Below are 21,343 nucleotides of genomic sequence, written 5' to 3'. Positions count from 1 at the left end.
ACCGGTAGCCGAAATGGAAAAGGGGACACCGGTGTTGCTAGCGATTCGCCAGAGTATGGTGACGCACCCGATGGTCGTTTTTGGTAGCCCCCAGCCGTTCCGTCCGGCTACCGCGTCACCCCCGCCGGGGGTCGAGAAGCCAAAACCGGAGATAGAAGAATCAGAGGCACAGGACAACTATGAACCGTTCCAGAGACTGCGTCGCTTGCCAGGCCAGTCCCTCTCTGATTATGTGAGGGCCCAGCGGGCTGAATGGCAGCGCGCTTACCACCCCGCGTGAATCTTAGCGATTGGAGGTGATGAACATACATGTGCCGAGAGCCGGAGTTGAAGAAAACTGGTGAAGATTTATAGTTACCGCAACGTTTAAGCTACTGAGCCCGGAAGGAGCCTGATGCCGGACTGCGCAAAAGACTCCCTCCGTGACTGTTATGGAGACTTTATTGCCTGTTGCTTCCTGCCTACAAAGACCGGGAGTGCTGGGAGAGCCTCAGGGCAGAAGACCGACTAAGACCGGGAGCGCCTGTTGAGGGCCTCCGGGCAAATAAGCTACAAAGACCGGGAGCTCCCAGGAGGGACTCCGGGCGCCGAACTTGTGTTTTATATGAAGGTTTTAAAGTTTTATAAAGAGATTGCTGGTTAAGTTTTGTATTACAGATACGAGCCTTGCCGGGAGGCTAAGGCAAAAAGAGGGGAGGAATGTAAGGGGTGGACGGACCCCTTACACAGAGGCGCAGTTCCCCCTGAAGATGCCCCCGCCGGGGTAGCTAAAGTTGTTAATGTTTTTATGCTTTATTAATGGGTTTTGCCTAGATGTCAGAGGGGGGCGGCTGTCCCCATAGGAACAGTACAGGAAAGAGGAGGCGCCGGACAGTCTAGGGGGAGGGGGAGAGAGTGCTGTAGGAAAGTAAGTTTGAGTTTGAGGCAGTTGATTCCGGGATGGGGGAGAAGGAGCAACGGGGGCAGAGTGTGGGAGCTATGGTGGCAGATAGCAAAAGAAAGGAGAAAGAAAGTGTCCTAGTCGGTGAAACAGAGTTGTGTGGGTCAAGTCTGCGGTAGCCGGAGCGGGAGCCTAGGTGAAGAAAACTAGAGTAGCCGGGCAAGGCCCCCTGAGAAGAGAAGACAGGAACAGTTTTTCCCCAGCAAGAGCTGTGAATTGACGTTGCAAGATTTGTGCCTCTGTTGTGAAGATACGTGCAATAAAATGCCTTTTGATTCAACTGATGCCTGCCTGCGGAATTTTCCTGAGTCTGTCAGCGTGCTCCCTTCATCCACACTCTGCCCCACCAAACAATCCCCTGTCCCAATAGTGACGGCTGAGCCGGGGGTTAGCCGGATACAAAAAGGGGCCACGACTACAACCCCCGAGGCACCCCCGGCACCCCGTTACACTACTAACCTGTTTCATTAACATTGTGGCCACTTCACAGATAAAACCCAAGGAAAAAAAAACAAAACGAGCATGCAGTATAACCTATAGCAAGTAAATGGCCACAATGTGAATGTGATGTTATACTTTGTTTACATAACATCTTATAGTCCAACTAATTTTTTTGGGTTTACATTTTATTGATGAATTCAGTGATGTACTGCTCTATATTGATAGAAGAGATGCTATCATTATTCTGCAACCTTGGTGGACGTGCATTTTTCTAACATGACAATGATCCAAAACACAATTCTAAAGGGCCATTTACACGCTGCAAAATCGCTAACGATATATCGTCGGGGTCACGGTGTTTGTGACGCACATCCGGCGTCGTTATCGACATCGCAGCGTGTGACAGGCTGGAGCGACCTTAAACGATCGCAAAAGAGACAAAAATCGTTGGTATATGAGAGGTCGTTCATTTACCAAAAATCGTTGTCTGGTAAGTAGCGATGTTGTTCCCCATTCCTGCGGCATCACACATCGCTATGTGTGACACCGCAGGAGCGACGAACATCTCCTTACCTATGTCCACCGATAATGAGGAAGGAAGGAGGTGGGCGTTATGTTCCGGCCGCTCATCTCAGTCCCTCCTCTGCTATTGGACGGCTGCCGTGTGATGTCGCTGTGACGCCGAACGAACCGCCCACTTAGAAAGGAGGCGGATCGCCGTCCAGAGCGACGTCGCAGGGAAGGTAAGTCCGTGTGATGGGTGTTAGCGATGTTGTGCGCCACGGGCAGCGATTTGCCCGTGACGCACAACCGACGGGGGCGGGTATGCTCGCTAGCGATTTCGGTAACGATATCGCAGCGTGTAAAGTACCCTTTAGGCTACTGTTGTATTTCTGAAGAAGAATTGGGAGAAAGTGACTCAGTGGCCAAGTATGTCTCCTGATATAAACCCAGTCGAAACTCTTTAAGGAATTCTAAAAAGACAAGTTGAGCATCAATCTCTATCAAGCATACAGGCTATAAAAGAAGTCTTTCTTGAAGAATGGAAAAAGATAGACGTTGCTATATCTCCCCAGCTTGTTCATTCCATGCATAATAGACTTGCTGCTATCCTTAAGTCATAGACGTCACACAAAATACTAGATGCAGTTTTTGATGTGGGGTGTATTCATTTTTGCATCAACTAATTTGATTAAAACTGAATATTTTGTAGTAAAAGATATAACCTTACTTTCACGATATGGGTTTAAAAGTCTTCTATGAAACTCAGGCTTGACAAAATTTGGGAAATGTTCTTGTATTTAGTGATATATTGGTTAAAATCTTAGTTTTCAAAGGGGGTGTATTTGTCACGGGCGGAGGGGTGGGGAACGCCGCTCATCTGGAATCGCTGGCGCTCGGGTCCAATGCTTCTGCTCCTCGGTGGCTCGAGCATGGGGCCGGACCCGGGGCTCGAGCAGCGCCTCCTCGCCCACGAGTGAAAAGGGGAGGTTTTTGGTGGGTATTTAGGAATGTCGGTCGTGACGCCACCCACGGGTTGTGGTGATGGAGGGCACCACCGCTGCTGGTGACGGGGAATCCCGGGAGCGATGGCGGAGAGCAGCTGAGGTATTGACCCCTCCTTGGGTAGGGGCTGTTGGTCCCGGGGCCCCGGTTGGGGAGTAGGGAGGAGGTATAGGTGCAGGTGCCGAGGCGGGGAGGCAGCGTGGGCGCGGGTGCAACGTTGCGGTGCAGCACGGTGCCGGATGGCACTGTTGTACTCAATCAGACACAGAAGGACAGAGTCTCTGGTAAACCAAATGGCTGGATGGACGGGGCCCACAGCCGGCTGCGGTGTTCTCACTCTCCCCGGACAGGTTGATGGTGGCTGTCGTTTTCCTGCACCTGTGTAAGTGCATTTGACTCCTATGGCTTCCCACGGGTAGTCCGCTCCCCGGCGTGTCCGTGTCAGGAGAGCCTGTTTGCCCGCAGGCGCTGGCCCTTAGATCTCTGGCCCTTGGCGGTGGCACTTATCCTGATGGGTTGGGCTGTTGCCTTCTGACGGGACTTAGGTGGGAATGAACTCCTGAGGTCCAGACCGCAATCAGATAATTTGACCTTTTCGGCGGCTCCTAGCCTAGTCGGGGTCTGAGTACCCTGCCTTGGTGCTTGGCTTCAATCTGCTCCCCGGTTCGGTACCAGCGGGCCACCGCCCGACCCCTGTCCTACGGTTCCGCTGACCTACACCAAGTCCTGCAGACAGCCACCACCGTCTGCCAACCTTGCTGAACGTGCCTGGGCTCCAACCCAGACACCAACAGTTTTCACTCCTCTCTCTTTCACTGCCTAACACAAACTCCACTGTCTTTTCCCACCTCCAGGCCTGTGAACTCCTCGGTGAGTGGGGTCAACCACCTGGCTCCGCCCCACCAGGTGTAGACATCAAGCCTGGAGGGTGGCAACAAGGATTTGATTGACTGGTGTCACCTACCCAGGGGAAGGGGTGTGTGTGTGATGTTAGTGTACTGTGACCCCTGGGGGTCCAGGGCCTCACATATTCATTTATGCTGAGCGCTGTAAATTTAAGAGAAAAAAATCTAAGACAACTGGTATAGCTAAAGGAAAGAAGATTCTTAGTATAAGATTAGTGACTATTGATGGGCAGATCCAGACTGTAAAAGTCCGGATCCATGCGCATTGAAAAGTACCTGAGCACAGACCCGAGGCCCGGAGTTCTCAGGGAACTCCAGGCAATGATCTGGGTCCAGTAGCTCATGTAATTAAAAAAATAAAGGAAAAATAAAGAAAAAAAAGGGGAAAGCAGGAGCATTATACTTATCGAGTCTCTTGCTCAGCTGTACACTGCTTCTTGGCCGCTCATACTACTTTTGGAGCCACTCATTAACCACATACATATGCACTGCTTCCCCCGCCCACCGACAGTCCCTGGATCTTTGATTGGTTGCAGTAAGACGTCCCCCCATCCTGTGTGACAGTGTGTCTGACTGCTTTCAATCAGAGACGCTGTCTGTAAGTCTATATTGCTGTAAAAATAAATCAAAAAAACAATCGGCATAGGGTCTCCCATGTTATGATACCCAGCACAGATAATACATACAGCTACAGGCTACAGCCCCTAGCCGTGCACTTATGAGGCTGTGTATCAAAGTAAGGGCGGCTTTGCACGTTGCGACATTGCACGTGCGATGTCGATGGGGTCAAATCGAAAGTGACGCACATCCGGCGTTGCAGTCGATATCGCAACGTGTAAAACCTTTTTGATACGATGAACGAGCGCAAAAGCGTCATTATCGTATCATCGCTGCAGCCTCCGACATTTCCATAATGCCGATGGTGCGACAGGTACGATGTTGTTCCTCGCTCCTGCGGCAGCATACATCACTGTGTGTGAAGCCGCAGGAGCGAGGAACATCTCCTTACCTGCCGCCGGCTGCAATGAGAAGGAAGGAGGTGGGCGGGATGTTTACATCCTGCTCATCTCCGCGCCTCCGCTTCAATTGGCTGCCTGCCGTGTGACGTCGCTGTGACGCCGCACGATCCGCCCCCCTAAGGAAGGAGGCAGTTCGCCGACCAGAGGGACGTCGCACGGCAGGTATGTGCGTGTGAAGCTGCCGTAGCGATAATAATCGCTACGGCTGCTTTTACTAGATATCGCACGTGCGATGGGGGCGGGACTATCACTGCAGCATCGGTAACACATTGTTACCGATGTCGCAACGTGCAAAGCCCGCCTAAGAGGTACCGCATGTGGATTTTTTTTTAAAAAAATGTATTTAAATAAATAATTTTAAAAACGGCCGTTCAGTCCACCCAAATTTTGATACCCAGCCATAATAAAGCTAACAGCTGGGCACTGGTATTCTCAGGCTGCGAAGACCCATGCTTATTGGGACCCACCAGCTTAAAAATAGCAGCCTGCAGCCACCCAGGATTGTCGCATCCATTAGATATGACAATACAGGAACCTTACCCAGTTCAACCTGATTGCCCTGGTGTGTTGGCAATCGGGGTAAAAGGGGATTAATTTCAGCTCACAGCTGCCACTAAGCCCTAGATTAGTTATGGTAAGTGTTTATGAGACCTCCCCTTCATTACTAGTCTGTAAATGAAAAGAAATAAACACAAACACCGAAAAAATCCTTTATTTAAAATAAAATATAAAAAACTCCACCATTTTTCACCCCTTTATTAACCCAAAAAACACTTAGGTCCAACGTAATCCACATGAGGTCCCACAACAATTCCGTCTTTGCTACATTACTGAAGGCTAGAGATGAGCCACCCCCCTAGAATTCGAGTTTGATTCGGTTCGTCGAACGGAGGACAAGTTCGTCGAACGTTCGACAAACCATTTCGAACCCCATTGAAAACAATGGCAGGCAAACACAAACACATAAAAACACATTATACATGTACACATACAGTTAATAAACATTGCCATTACACTTACAGGTCCCCGCGACTCGTCCTGCACTCTGTTTCCTGCCGCTTTTCCTTCCGATCATCGCTGCGTCCTCCCGGTAACCAGCACTGATGATAGGACCTTCCATAACATCAAAATAGCATGTGACCAGTCACGTGTGTATTATCTCATTGGCTACATAGTGGTCACATGGAACCGATCGAGAAAAATAGCCAACAAAACAATAAATAATATTAAAATAGTAAACTCTTTATTAATATGAATCATAAAACAAAAGGTTTAAAATAGATGATAAAAAGAGGAGGCTAACACACTGTACTAGTAATCAATAGTATCAAAATAAATAGAGTGCAATATATATAAAGAATCACTAGATGGCGCACTATATAAACATATGGGGCAACAACAAGCCAAGGAAAATCACTAATGTGTATACTATGTATGGCACATACAATAGACACTATGTATATATGGCAATATTGCTATCAAAAAGGGTCTATGTTAAAGTGCATACGAAAAACATGGTGATAGATGTCAGCAAGCATCACCCCATATGTATAATCCAATAAACCTCTAGATGGAACTCCATGGATAGTATTTAAGAGCCCAAAATAGGTAAGGGGAATATACCTGTCGCCATCAGCCAGTAAAGTGTGGAAGCCAGCCGAGCCAACACGTGTTTCGGAAATCCTTCGTTAGGGGGCGTGTGAAGGGTCAGCTGGCATGGATCCTTTTAAAATAGTGAAGGGCCAATCAAGTTACAGGATTGTGTAACCGGGACTTCTTATCGGGCGCATGCGCGGGACGCCGCCAGGCAAAGCGCCAGCTGACCGGGGACGTCATCCGCAGATGAGGAGGATGACGTGAACGGCCGCCAACACGTGACATTTGACATGACCGCGGGCCGATCACGTGACCCGACACATCCCAGATAGAGACGCCCCAGGCCGTGACGCTCCCCAGCACCATCTCCGCATGCGCACATCCCGGGGCTGTGCGGATATTAAGTCAAGAGAGAGCTTCTAAACAAATATATATACAGTAAGATTAGCTATAAATCTGTGCCTGAATGCTGTATAATTTTGAAGTGTGCCCAAGAAATATAAATATAAATAAAAAAACAGCACAAATATACAGAAGTGCTAAGATTCCATAGAAACTACATATACATATAAATACCATAATCAATTATGGTTATAAAGTGAATGTGAATAAATACAGATAAGTGAGGACGTATAACTAGAATACCACAATACAAGTACACATACATAATAATACTATAAGAGACATAATAGATAAATGGTAAATAGCAAAGGTGAAATAAAGTGAAAAAATAAAAAGAAAAATAATAAAAAACTTTATATAATGTGATGAAGACAAAACCTCCAAGCACAGCAGTTATAAAAATCAAGAAACAGAACGCATATATATGCATATCAAAAATACATATTACAGCCATATATTTATTATATTTCCTTTGTCTTCCAGAAGATAACATCTGACTCCAATCCAAAAATATTCTGCGATTCCAGATAAAGCCCACCAGAAATAGAAAACTAAAAATAGGGAAATAAACAATAATATTAGAACAATAAACCAAAAAAACCCAATACCAACATTCCCGGATAAAATGTACTAAACAAATAATACAATCACATAAAATGAGGAGACCAGAATTAAAAGAGATAATGGTCCAAACGATTCCCTAATAACCATTAAAAAAGACACTTCACTGGTTAGAGTGTAAATATGGTGCGAAACTAATCGTTTCATTAAGTCCATTCGGATGTATGGTGTCCAATTTCCAAATCCAACGGCATTCTTGCTGTGCAAGCCTTCTCATAATATTACCACCACGGATGCTAGAAATAATGTGGTCAATACCTCTCACCTTAAGCAAGGATGAATCCCCATGATGATATTCCAAAAAATGGCGGGGTATAGTTTTTAAACCACCGGCATCCGTGGCGGTTCTAGCTGCATTAATATCGCGAACGTGCTCACGCACCCTAGTCTTAAGTTCTCTTGTGGTGAGACCCACATATATAAGGGGACATGGGCACGTGGCATAATACGTAACAGCTTTTGTTGTACACGTAATATTGTGAGTAATCTTGAAAGTCTTAGTTCCGGAAGAATCAGTAAAATCATAAGCTGTCTCAACATTGGGGCAAGCCACGCACGTCCCACATGGTTTGCATCCCCATCTGGGTCCCGGTAACTGCGAGAAAGGTCTTGAGGGAGTTGGAACATAGTGGCTAGAAACTAAAACATCACCAATGTTACGGCTTCTTCTAGCTGTAATACTCATATGAGGCAGAACATATTGCTTGATAATTGGGTCAGTCATAAGGATAGGCCAGAATTTATCGATACTTTTTTGCATTTTAAACCAATGGGAGTGGTAATCCATGACAAGACGAATCGGACCAGTCATACTCTGTGTCTTCGGGTTATATAATAATGTCTGGCGATTAGAACCCTTGGCCCTATTGTAGGCCCTATCAACATATGCTTTCTTATATCCCCAATTTTTAACCGTTGTCTCATCTCATCAGCCCGAAGTTCAAAGTCAGCATCACTGGAACATATGCGCAGAATCCGGAGAAATTGTCCGGTAGGTATTCCCTTAATTACATGACCGGGATGTGATGAACGTGCATGAAGAAAGGAGTTTACAGCTGTTTGTTTCCGGAAAACATCCGTTTGAAGAAGATTGAAGGAGTCACGCTTAACAGTAACATCCAGGAAATCAACTGTAACAGGGTCATAGTGAAAGGTCAGGTGGATATTCAATTGGTTGCTGTTAATTGAACAAAAAAATGCTTCCAAATCCTCGGACGAGCCCATCCAAATGAAAAAAATGTCATCAATGAAGCGGGTCCAAAATATAACCCGCTCCATTGATAACATGGACTCGTCCGAGAACAGCTCCCTCTCCCACAGCCCCAGGAATAAATTTGCGTACGCCGGTGCGCAAGCCATGTGGTCACATGGCTAGATGTCATGCTAGATCCTGTCAGTGCAGCTCTCCGGTACGCGGTGCTCGTTTGTGCATCTCTGTGTACCGGGGAGATGCTCTGGCACATGGTCGGCTTCCCCGTTCCTGCATGTGGGCGCTCTTTACAGAGTCAGCCCACATGCAAGGAGTGGCTGCCACAGCCGGTGAATTGCGGCACCGGGAATCACATGATCGGAGCACCGTTGCTATAGTAACCGCCTGTTTGATTACTTTAGCAACGGTGGCAGCGGTGATGTCACCGATTACAGCCAGCAGCCTCTTCTTACTTTCACTGAGTGATTAGACTGCACGGGGAGCAGCAGTGTCTTCCACCCATACAGTGCTGTCTGATGTAGCAGAGCTGCATGAGTTGAAGGAGAAAAAAGACAGAAGACCAGGATCGTGGAGGGATGAGAGGGAGTAATAAACATGGAGTCTCTAAGTGTCTGTGTATTTATTTCTATTAAAGTATTTTTTCTCTTCAATTTTTGACAGAAAAGCACGTTTTTTTGCCAAGAGATGCAGATTTGTTTTTGGTGCTGAAATTTTACACCATATTTCTGCACCAAGTCTACACCTTCTGGAAAAAAATGCGTCAAAACACCATGCGATTTTTATGCAATAGTGATGGGAATTTTTGCTATTAGGTGTAGATTGGGTGCTGGTATAAGGTTTAAGAATTTCACCGCCAAATCTGAATCTCTGGCCAAAAAATGCACAAAAACGGTTTTGATGCCATTTTGGTGCGGTTGGTCACTCAGTTCAATGAGGTCACTTGAGGTCAGGTTACCTGCGGTCACAGGTGGACGACCATGGGAGTCTCCAGCTGTAACAGCAAATAATATCACTACTCATCACTGCAGCTAAGTCTCTGCCTGAAGCTCACAGGCAGTCATGTTCTATGCTCACACGCTGTGACTTTTGTAATGTAGTAGAGCCGGAATCGTTGTGGGACCTTGTGTGGATTACGTCGCAACTGGGTGTTTTGAGGGTTAATAAAGGTATGAAATGTGTTTTTTGTGTTTCATTTCAAATAAAAAAAATTTCAGTGAGCTATTAACCTTTTATTACTCTGATTGCCACAGCACCAGGGCAATTGGGATGAACCAGGTAAAGTTCCAGTCTTGTCGCAATCCTGGGCGGCTACAGGCTGTTATTTTTAGGCTGCTTGCCATTTTTTTAAATTATTTATTTAAATAATTAAAAAAAAAAAAAAGCGCTGCTCTTATATTGATACACAGCCAAGATAAGTGCACGGCTGGGAGCTGCAGCTTGTAGCTGTATTTGTTATCTGTGCTGGATATCATAATATGGGGGGACCCTATACCAATTTATTGATTTATTTATTTAATTAACTTTATTTATTTTTGCAGCAATATAGACACACAGACAGAGTCTCTGATTGAAAGCAGTCAGACACGCTATCACACAGGGTGGAGTCGTGTCTGACTGCAGCCAATCAAAGACGCGGGGACTGCCAGTGCGCGGCAGAAGCAGTGCATATGTATGAGGTTAATGAGCGGCCCCTGAAGTAGGGTTAAAGCCATGCAGTGACTGGTAAGTTAAAAATGCCTGCTCTAATCCCCCTATCCCTTCTACCACCATTTTTAATCTACTGATTCAGGTGCCCATAGACTTTTATGAGGATGGGTGTCTGGCCAGATATCCGGTACCGGATTTTATTTTAACCCAGTTGGACCCGCGATCCCAGGTATCATCCCATCACTATTAGTGACCAATGGAAGTGTGTCACACAATGGTGTGGTATATGAAATAACCTCTTAATTAGTAGCCATAAGTCATTGATAGAGATAAGCAAGTACCTCAAGATTAATTTCAGATTGACCCAATTTTCTGGAAGATTCAATTTGCTCTGAATCAAAAAGGCTTTAATGCTATAAAAAGACATTTATTATGCTTTGAGATCTCTCCAGACTCCAAAACACAATATACATAGGGGAAGGACAGTGTAAAAAATATGAACATACATCATGTACACACCATCATGTGCCGTTTTGTGACGCCACTACCACAGCTCCCTTATCCACCTCGCTGTTCTTCAGAATTTCTGGCACACCCTTCTGATATTAATGTTAGTGACTGGCTTCATGAGATTATGTGAGGGAGATGCTAATCATTTGCATCAATAAAGTGTATTCCCACACTCATGTAATGGTAGTTTGCCAATCATTGCTGCTAGGAAGTACTAGACGAATTAAAAACGGACCCAGAGGCCTTGGAGGACCTATAACATGTATATTTAATGTATTTTATTATTTTACCTCCTTCCCTCTCCTTATTTTGCTTTGGGGTCTGGAGATCTCTTCATCCACATACAGAACTAGTTTGAGGGTATAACCTACAGTCATTATATATTTGTTAGTACCTTGAAAGAGAACACTGACTTAACCCTTAGATTTCTTCATAATTATGTCAGGAATAAAATATCTGAGAACATCATAGATTTTATCATTATGCTGACGTGTAAACTTGAACATTGTGAACATCCCTCTCTATATTATCCAACAGATTTTGTTTCACCAGTGATTGCATATAAGTGATGAAGCTGCCATATATGTTATAAAGGAGCATAATGTTGAAATTGTGCTCCCAAATCTAAGCACATGGCTCTGTGGTTTATAGGAGTTGCATAACTTTTCTCAGAATACATTTGAGTTCAACTTTATCATAATTTCTGAGCACTAACATTTGTTTCATTTGGTAAAGTCATTTAACCCATTAATTTTGTAAAAAACAAAACAAAACAAAAAAACATGCAAAAGGCTCTAATAATATATGATTAATTATACCTTGCCAATTCCTCGCAACATCTTTTTTTGCTTATTCCATATTCTACTAGAATGTTTTTGTGGCTATTTGCCTGTTGTCCCATGCTTAAAGGGAGTTTGTCAGCCTTAACTGACAATACATACTAAGTATAAAACCTTGTATGGGGATATAGCCGCTATAAAAAATGCAATTTTAGTAATCTAATTACTGCCACTGTTCTGCAGAAACTGAAGTCAAATATGCTAATTAAGGGGCTTGGTGCCCCTTGGAGTGGCCAACAGGCTTAATACATTGTTCTGCCCACTAGTTTTGCTTACCTCCATCTTCTCCAGTGGTGATTGACGGCATTTACCTGGAGCACACACCTGCTCCTGTCGCGGGCGGAGGAGGGGACGCCACGCTCTCTCACTGCTGCTCGGGTCCGGCTGCCGCGGCTGCTGTGGCCTGCCGCTGCTCGGTGGCTCGAGCGATGGGCCGGATCCCGGGGACTCGAGCGGCGCTCCTCGCCCGTGAGTGAAAGGGGGTTTTTTGGGTGTGGGGATTGGTTATTGTCCGTGACGCCACCCACGGTTGTGGTGATTCGTTGACACCACCGCTGCTCTGTATGGGAATCCCGGGAGTGGTGGTATGGAGCAGCCAGATGTTAATCCTCCCCTCCGTGGGTAGGGGGTTGGTTGTCCCGGGGCCCAGTGATGAGGTGGGTGATGCAGGGCTTGGTGGGGTACAGGGACGCGGGGGCAGCTCTGTGCCTTGCGGCACTGTGGTACTCACTCAGCCTGAGACGATGACACAGTTCTCGGTAAAACATGCGGCTGGAAAGACGGTTCCCATGGACGGCTGCACTTGCTTTCCCCAGTAGGTGACGGTGACGGTCTCTCTGTCCTGCACCTATGTTGATAATGGTTGCGATGGGTTCCCACCGGTAACCCACTCCCCGGCTTGGATATGGGCCGGAGGAGCCCTACTTTGCCCGCAGACACTGGCCCTGAGAAACTGGTGCCTTGGCGGTGGCGGTGTCTCTCCGTTGCAGTTGGACTGTTGCCTTCAATCGGGACTTGGTTGTTAGGAGACAGACGTCCCCTTCACTGACGGATTTGGCAAATTATGGCGACTCCTAGCCTTGCCGGGATCCGAAAGGCCCCTGCCCTGGTGCTGACTGTTCTTCGTATACTGCTCCAGACAGCCGGGTCACTACCCATCCGCGGTCCTTCCAGCAACCTCTGAGCAGTCCCCCTGCAGACTATCACCGCTGTCTGCTGACCTTGCTGTCACTGTCCGGGGCACACACCCGGACCAACTTCAGGCTTTACTACTCTCACTTTTCTGTCACTTCAGCTTTTCTCTTTAGCTCCTCTACCACTTCCTTCTACTTCACTCACTTTTCTTAACTCCACTGCACTCTAGCCCTCAGCTAGACTTCAACTTCCTTCCACTTCCTCCTCCAAACTCTCTGGTTCTTCCCGCCTCCAGGGCTGTGAACTCCTCGGTGGGCGGAGCCAACCACCTGGCCCACCCCCTGGTGTGAACATCAGCCCCTGGAGGAAGGCAACAAGGATTTTGGTTAGCCTTGGTGTTCCTAACTGGGGTGTAGGGTGTGGTGGTGCTGTGACCTGTGACCCCTGGCTTGCCCAGGGCGTCACAGTCCCCCTTAGCAAAATGCAGACCGTCCGCGGGCTGCCCGTCCAACACCGGTTTTATTTTCTGAAAAATATATAAAAGAGAATAACACACATACAACTTATGACATCATCCCACATCGGGAGGTTCAGTTCTTAAACGTTGCAAATGGTTTACGGTTACGGTCTCCGCTCTCTCCCACCCAAGCAACCTGGCCCTGATGCTGCCCCTAAAACCCAGGCAGCACCCCTTGACCCAAGTCCAGCACAAGCTACCCGAGCGGGATCTGTCCTTCCCCTCCAGAGGGTAGCCACCGGTTCCTGTGGTGGCTGGGCCCCAGCCTGCTCTGCTGAGGGCCCTCCCTCCAACCTGCCTCTCCGGAGGCGGCAATGCGGAAACGGTAATGGTAAAACAACTTATTTACAAGCCACTAACGTTTGTGGTTGCCCTGCAAGTTCACGGGTTTGTCCATGGAAAGTCCTCCATGCAACTTTTTAAACGGTCCCTACGGGGACAACGGTGCCGGCAACGGCCGGTTTTCTCAATCACGGTTAATCAGATGAAGCTTCGGTTCTATTTTTGCTTATCATTTTCATTTTCAACTTTCAAACAAACACACACAGTGGTGGTCCCAACGGGGACTGGACAACGGTGCTCCGCTGCCTTTACTGTGCACTTTCGTCCTCCTCACCCGACTCTGGGTGGAAGAACACGGGCTCCAGCCCCTCCAAGGCATAGCAAGCACGGCGAGGAAGGGCCGCCCGATACCCATTATTTCCACTCCGGGGAACATACGTGGCTTCCGTGCCATGCAGAGCGACGACTCCTTCATCCTCCTCCGACACGGGCTCGGTGTCAGGCCCGGAATCACTATCGTCGGCCTCTGCACCAGACGGGTGGCTACCAGCTGCCGTAGCCTCTAGGCTGGCTACTCTCTTGGCCACAGTCACGGAGGGGTGTACGCCCGACGGGCCAGGCGCAGTACAGTGTACGGGTAAGGAGGACGGAGGTGGCGTGGGAGCCAGGGGCAGACCGAGTCCCTCAGCCGCAGCGGCCGGTCTCTCGGGGACACAGGGGCGTGGGTCACTCACCAGCTCCTCCATCATGGCCTCCATTCCATATACTCGTGCAACCGCAGCTACATTCTCCACCTCCGCGGTCCACTGCTCCATCAGCCTGCAGATCTGGCTCTGGTAGTGTCGGCAGATCCCTGCTGTTTGGGCCCTCAGCCATGCCGCTGTCCCGGGCACCGGCTCAGTAGCCTTCGCGTAGCTGGGCGGAACAGACATTTCTTTGCAAGGCCCGGCAAATCACAAGGTCCCAGCGTCCTGGCTCGTACAGCCGCGCGCTACATACATCCAGTCGCCATCGCGTCCCCTTTAGCTTCTTTCCGGCCCCTCCTCTATTGGGGCGGGGTTTTGGCCTTCGGGCCTCTGCTACTCGAGAAGACGCTCGAGCGGGAACTTTTCGCGCCAAAGATGGCGACTTCTGGAATTTTTCAGCCGGATACCTCCGGCGGTCACAAGGCGAACCTCTACCCAACGGCAGAGCGGTAAGATCCTGTTTGTGACGCCAAGTTGTCGCGGGCGGAGGAGGGAACGCCGCGCTCTCCCACTGCTGCTCGGGTCCGGCTGCCGCGGCTGCTGCGGCCTGCTGCTGCTCGGTGGCTCGAGCGATGGGCCGGATCCCGGGGACTCGAGCGGCGCTCCTCGCCCGTGAGTGAAAGGGGGGTTTTTGGGTGTGGGGATTGGTTATTGTCCGTGACGCCACCCACGGTTGTGGTGATTCGTTGACACCACCGCTGCTCTGTATGGGAATCCCGGGAGTGGTGGTATGGAGCAGCCAGATGTTAATCCTCCCCTCCGTGGGTAGGGGGTTGGTTGTCCCGGGGCCCAGTGATGAGGTGGGTGATGCAGGGCTTGGTGGGGTACAGGGACGCGGGGGCAGCTCTGTGCCTTGCGGCACTGTGGTACTCACTCAGCCTGAGACGATGACACAGTTCTCGGTAAAACACGCGGCTGGAAAGACGGTTCCCACGGACGGCTGCACTTGCTTTCCCCAGTAGGTGACGGTGACGGTCCCTCTGTCCTGCACCTATGTTGATAATGGTTGCGATGGGTTCCCACTGGTAACCCACTCCCCGGCTTGGATATGGGCCGGAGGAGCCCTACTTTGCCCGCAGACACTGGCCCTGAGAAACTGGTGCCTTGGCGGTGGCGGTGTCTCTCCGTTACGGTTGGACTGTTGCCTTCAATCGGGACTTGGTTGTTAGGAGACAGACGTCCCCTTCACTGACGGATTTGGCAAATTATGGCGACTCCTAGCCTTGCCAGGATCCGAAAGGCCCCTGCCCTGGTGCTGACTGTTCTTCGTATACTGCTCCAGACCGCCGGGTCACTACCCATCCGCGGTCCTTCCAGCAACCTCCAAGCAGTCCCCCTGCAGACTATCACCGCCGTCTGCTGACCTTGCTGTCACTGTCCGGGGCACACACCCGGACCAACTTCAGGCTTTACTACTCTCACTTTTCTGTCACTTCAGCTTTTCTCTTTAGCTCCTCTACCACTTCCTTCTACTTCACTCACTTTTCTTAACTCCACTGCACTCTAGCCCTCAGCTAGACTTCAACTTCCTTCCACTTCCTCCTCCAAACTCTATTTCTCTGGTTCTTCCCGCCTCCAGGGCTGTGAACTCCTCGGTGGGTGGAGCCAACCGCCTGGCCCACCCCCTGGTGTGAACATCAGCCCCTGGAGGAAGGCAACAAGGATTTTGGTTAGCCTTGGTGTTCCTAACTGAGGTGTAGGGTGTGGTGGTGCTGTGACCTGTGACCCCTGGCTTGCCCAGGGCGTCACACTCCCATCCACCCTCCGCCCGGTTATGTGATAAATAAAATAAATCTTTATTTTTATATAGCGCTAACATATTCCGCAGCACTTCAAATACATCAGGAACGCTGTCCCCATTGAGGCTCACAATCTAGAGTCCCTATCTGTATGTCTTTGGAGTGTGGGAGGAAACTGGAGTACCCGGAGGAAACCCATGCAAACACGGGGAGAACATACAAACTCCTTGCAGATGTTGTCCTTGGTGGGATCATGTAACTATTGCATCAAGCCCCAATCACTGCAATTTTGGTACCCATGTGAGGTTCATCCACAGGTTGAACATCCTAGAAGACTGTGATTTTCACTATATACCAGAATACTTTTGTATGACTAATCAATTGATCACACATTTAAGCCTGTGAGGGGAATAAAAAAATAAAGCGAAAACTAAAAATATTTTTTAAACAGATATATAAATAATCTAGCCCTATTAAAAAGGGCTGGATAATTTCCTCGGCACACACAGCACTGTCGGTTATAACAAATGTTCAATAAACATGCAACATTACAAGCATGTGAATTGCAGCCTCAAGACTAGAAAAAAACCAAGGAGAAAAATTGTAGGAAAAATACCCTGACTATAAATAAATAAGTTGCAAGTGCTTAATAACAGGGTACTTAGTATATACATTTTTGCAAAAAGGTAAGAAGCTGTCTCACCTCGTCACGGTGTACCCATCTGAGACAGTCCCTAACCTACTAAAGTTAAAAACATATTCTGTACCTGACTTGTGTCATGTCCAAACTTCAATATGAATGGTAAAGTGGTCAGCTGGGTCCCAGATTAAATACACAGCAAAAAGTGAGACGCAGGTAATTGTTCAGCCTCAGTATCAGGAGGGCTGCACCCCCAACTTGCATAAAAGCAAGATAACAGACAAAAAACACAAAAAAACTGAGCTGTAACAAATGTTCAATAAACATGCAACATTACAAGCATGTGAATTGCCGCCTCAAGACTAGAAAAAAACCAAGGAGAAAAATTGTAGGAAAAATACCCTGACTATAAATAAATAAGTTGCAAGTGCTTAATAACAGGGTACTTAGTATATACATTTTTGCAAAAAGGTAAGAAGCTGTCTCACCTCGTCACGGTGTACCCATCTGAGACAGTCCCTAACCTACTAAAGTTAAAAACATATTCTGTACCTGACCTGTGTCATGTCCAAACTTCAATATGAATGGTAAAGTGGTCAGCTGGGTCCCAGATTAAATACACAGCAAAAAGTGAGACGCAGGTAATTGTTCAGCCTCAGTATCAGGAGGGCTGCACCCCCAACTTGCATAAAAGCAAGATAACAGACAAAAAACACAAAAAAACTGAGCTGTAACAAATGTTCAATAAACATGCAACATTACAAGCATGTGAATTGCAGCCTCAAGACTAGAAAAAAACCAAGGAGAAAAATTGTAGGAAAAATACCCTGACTATAAATAAATAAGTTGCAAGTGCTTAATAACAGGGTACTTAGTATATACATTTTTGCAAAAAGGTAAGAAGCTGTCTCACCTCGTCACGGTGTACCCATCTGAGACAGTCCCTAACCTACTAAAGTTAAAAACATATTCTGTACCTGACTTGTGTCATGTCCAAACTTCAATATGAATGGTAAAGTGGTCAGCTGGGTCCCAGATTAAATACACAGCAAAAAGTGAGACGCAGGTAATTGTTCAGCCTCAGTATCAGGAGGGCTGCACCCCCAACTTGCATAAAAGCAAGATAACAGACAAAAAACACAAAAAAACTGAGCTGTAACAAATGTTCAATAAACATGCAACATTACAAGCATGTGAATTGCAGCCTCAAGACTAGAAAAAAACCAAGGAGAAAAATTGTAGGAAAAATACCCTGACTATAAATAAATAAGTTGCAAGTGCTTAATAACAGGGTACTTAGTATATACATTTTTGCAAAAAGGTAAGAAGCTGTCTCACCTCGTCACGGTGTACCCATCTGAGACAGTCCCTAACCTACTAAAGTTAAAAACATATTCTGTACCTGACTTGTGTCATGTCCAAACTTCAATATGAATGGTAAAGTGGTCAGCTGGGTCCCAGATTAAATACACAGCAAAAAGTGAGACGCAGGTAATTGTTCAGCCTCAGTATCAGGAGGGCTGCACCCCCAACTTGCATAAAAGCAAGATAACAGACAAAAAACACAAAAAAACTGTGTATTTAATCTGGGACACAGCTGACCACTTGCCACCATTCATATTGGAGTTTGACATGACACAAGTCAGGTATTGATAATGTTTTTAACTTCAGTAGGTTAGGGACTGTCTCAGATGGGTACACCTTGACGAGGTGAGACAGCTTCTTACCTTTTTGCAAAAATGTATATACTAAGTACCCTGTTATTAAGCACTTGCAACTTATTTATTTATAGTCAGGGTATTTTTCCTACAATTTTTCTCCTTGGTTTTTTTCTAGTCTTGAGGCTGCAATTCACATGCTTGTAATGTTGCATGTTTATTGAACATTTGTTACAGCTCAGTTTTTTTGTGTTTTTTGTCTGTTATCTTGCTTTTATGCAAGTTGGGGGTGCAGCCCTCCTGATACTGAGGCCGAACAATTACCTGCGTCTCACTTTTTGCTGTGTATTTAATCTGGGACCCAGCTGACCACTTTACCATTCATATTGAAGTTTGGACATGACACAAGTCAGGTACAGAATATGTTTTTAACTTTAGTAGGTTAGGGACTGTCTCAGATGGGTACACCGTGACGAGGTGAGACAGCTTCTTACCTTTTTGCAAAAATGTATATACTAAGTACCCTGTTATTAAGCACTTGCAACTTATTTATTTATAGTCAGGGTATTTTTCCTACAATTTTTCTCCTTGGTTTTTTTCTAGTCTTGAGGCTGCAATTCACATGCTTGTAATGTTGCATGTTTATTGAACATTTGTTACAGCTCAGTTTTTTTGTGTTTTTTGTCTGTTATCTTGCTTTTATGCAAGTTGGGGGTGCAGCCCTCCTGATACTGAGGCTGAACAATTACCTGCGTCTCACTTTTTGCTGTGTATTTAATCTGGGACCCAGCTGACCACTTTACCATTCATATTGAAGTTTGGACATGACACAAGTCAGGTACAGAATATGTTTTTAACTTTAGTAGGTTAGGGACTGTCTCAGATGGGTACACCGTGACGAGGTGAGACAGCTTCTTACCTTTTTGCAAAAATGTATATACTAAGTACCCTGTTATTAAGCACTTGCAACTTATTTATTTATAGTCAGGGTATTTTTCCTACAATTTTTCTCCTTGGTTTTTTTCTAGTCTTGAGGCTGCAATTCACATGCTTGTAATGTTGCATGTTTATTGAACATTTGTTACAGCTCAGTTTTTTTGTGTTTTTTGTCTGTTATCTTGCTTTTATGCAAGTTGGGGGTGCAGCCCTCCTGATACTGAGGCTGAACAATTACCTGCGTCTCACTTTTTGCTGTGTATTTAATCTTGGACCCAGCTGACCACTTTACCATTCATATTGAAGTTTGGACATGACATAAGTCAGGTACAGAATATGTTTTTAACTTTAGTAGGTTAGGGACTGTCTCAGATGGGTACACCGTGACGAGGTGAGACAGCTTCTTACCTTTTTGCAAAAATGTATATACTAAGTACCCTGTTATTAAGCACTTGCAACTTATTTATTTATAGTCAGGGTATTTTTCCTACAATTTTTCTCCTTGGTTTTTTTTTTTTTAGCTAGTATATATATATAGAAAAGCAAGTTCGGTATTGCTGTAATCATGCTGACTTAATGAATCATTATTTTTACTATCAAACAGCAAAAAAATAAATAAATTGCGAAATTATATTTTTTTTAGCATTTCAACCTGCTTGGAAAATTTGTTTCCTATTTTAATGTATTGCATGGTAAAAATAGATGGTGTCATTCCAAACTTTAACTTATTGTGCAAAAATAATGCTTATGACACTGAAAAAATATATAGATGGCTCTTTAAAGAAGAGGAGGTAAAAATGAAAATTGGGGTTATATAGGACTTTTTTTTTTTCGTATGGGGCTAAGCACTTGCATACTACCTACGTGTTCTGCTCTGTGGTGATCTCTCCCAGCTCAAAGCAGTCATGTGGTACGTCATGTCAAGAAGAAGGTCTTCCGATCTGCCGTCATGCTATTGACTCCCAGTTCTCGTTACCTAACCTGATTAACTAATTACCTTATTGTAATTAAAAGTTGAGAAGATTTGTTTTTGAAACTATTTCATACATTCTCATTTGTATTGTTGCTAAAGACTTTGAAATTCCAATGTCACAGAAATATAGAAAAAAATACACTAAACAAGGAAAAAAGGTTTATCCAGCTCACCTGCTCCACGGAGACCATTAGGTTTTGGACCGTGCACGGAAGAAAAAGCCGGCAAGGCTTGAAGGCTGAGAGTCCAAGGAAATTCCAGCAATCCAGTACAAAAAAATGCTTAATATAAAAATACAAACTTTATTTGTAAATCTCTGTTAAAAAGTCCATACAGGGTCAACACTAGCCCACAAAGAGGACGCGTTTTGAACATGTTGTTCTTAATCTGTCTCAGATATCTGAAAAAAATACACGTATTTACAATTTCAATTCTTCTTGTTAAAACCTCAATAATGAAATGTGGATATGCCTCTCTGAATGTCTACAAGAGTGTGGAAGACCTCACTGTGTGAATGCTCATTATAGGTGTTAGAGGCATGAGGTGGCTTGTTAGGGCTGTTGGCCAAAAATGGCTCCCCTGGAATGGGGCAGCAAACCTGTGTGCTACTGACTTGCCCCAGGGCTATAGGGTACTCGGTTTTGGGCCGTATATGTACGGGGATGCTGTGTCACGGGTGTGTGATGGCCGTTGCCCGGTTCCGTGACCCTGGGGGGTCACTTTAAAAGGGGTTATATATAGGGGAGATTATAGAGTTTATGTCGTGATGCCACTTGCGGGTTGTGGTTATAGTTTTGGAACTGCCGCTGCACAGTTTATTGCCACTGGGGCTGGTGGTGATGGCAGCTTGGATGTTGGACCCTCCGCAAGTAGGGCCGGGGCCCCAGGGGGTTGATGAAGGTGTTCGGCGTGGAAAGAAGGGAGACCACACGATGGGGATGCAGTGCAACTGGTGTTTACTTACAGCCGTTGTAATGTTGGTTCACTGAAGACTGCTGGTTTCGACCCCTGGTCCCTTTAGTCCCTGTGCCGGTGTGGTAACCTGGTGGCTTCTTTCCCTTCCACCTCTCACTAGTTTGGTG

This window comes from Anomaloglossus baeobatrachus, chromosome 1, assembly GCF_048569485.1.
Source record: "Anomaloglossus baeobatrachus isolate aAnoBae1 chromosome 1, aAnoBae1.hap1, whole genome shotgun sequence".
Classification (NCBI taxonomy): Eukaryota; Metazoa; Chordata; class Amphibia; order Anura; family Aromobatidae; genus Anomaloglossus; species Anomaloglossus baeobatrachus.
This window is presented reverse-complemented; position numbering follows the sequence as displayed.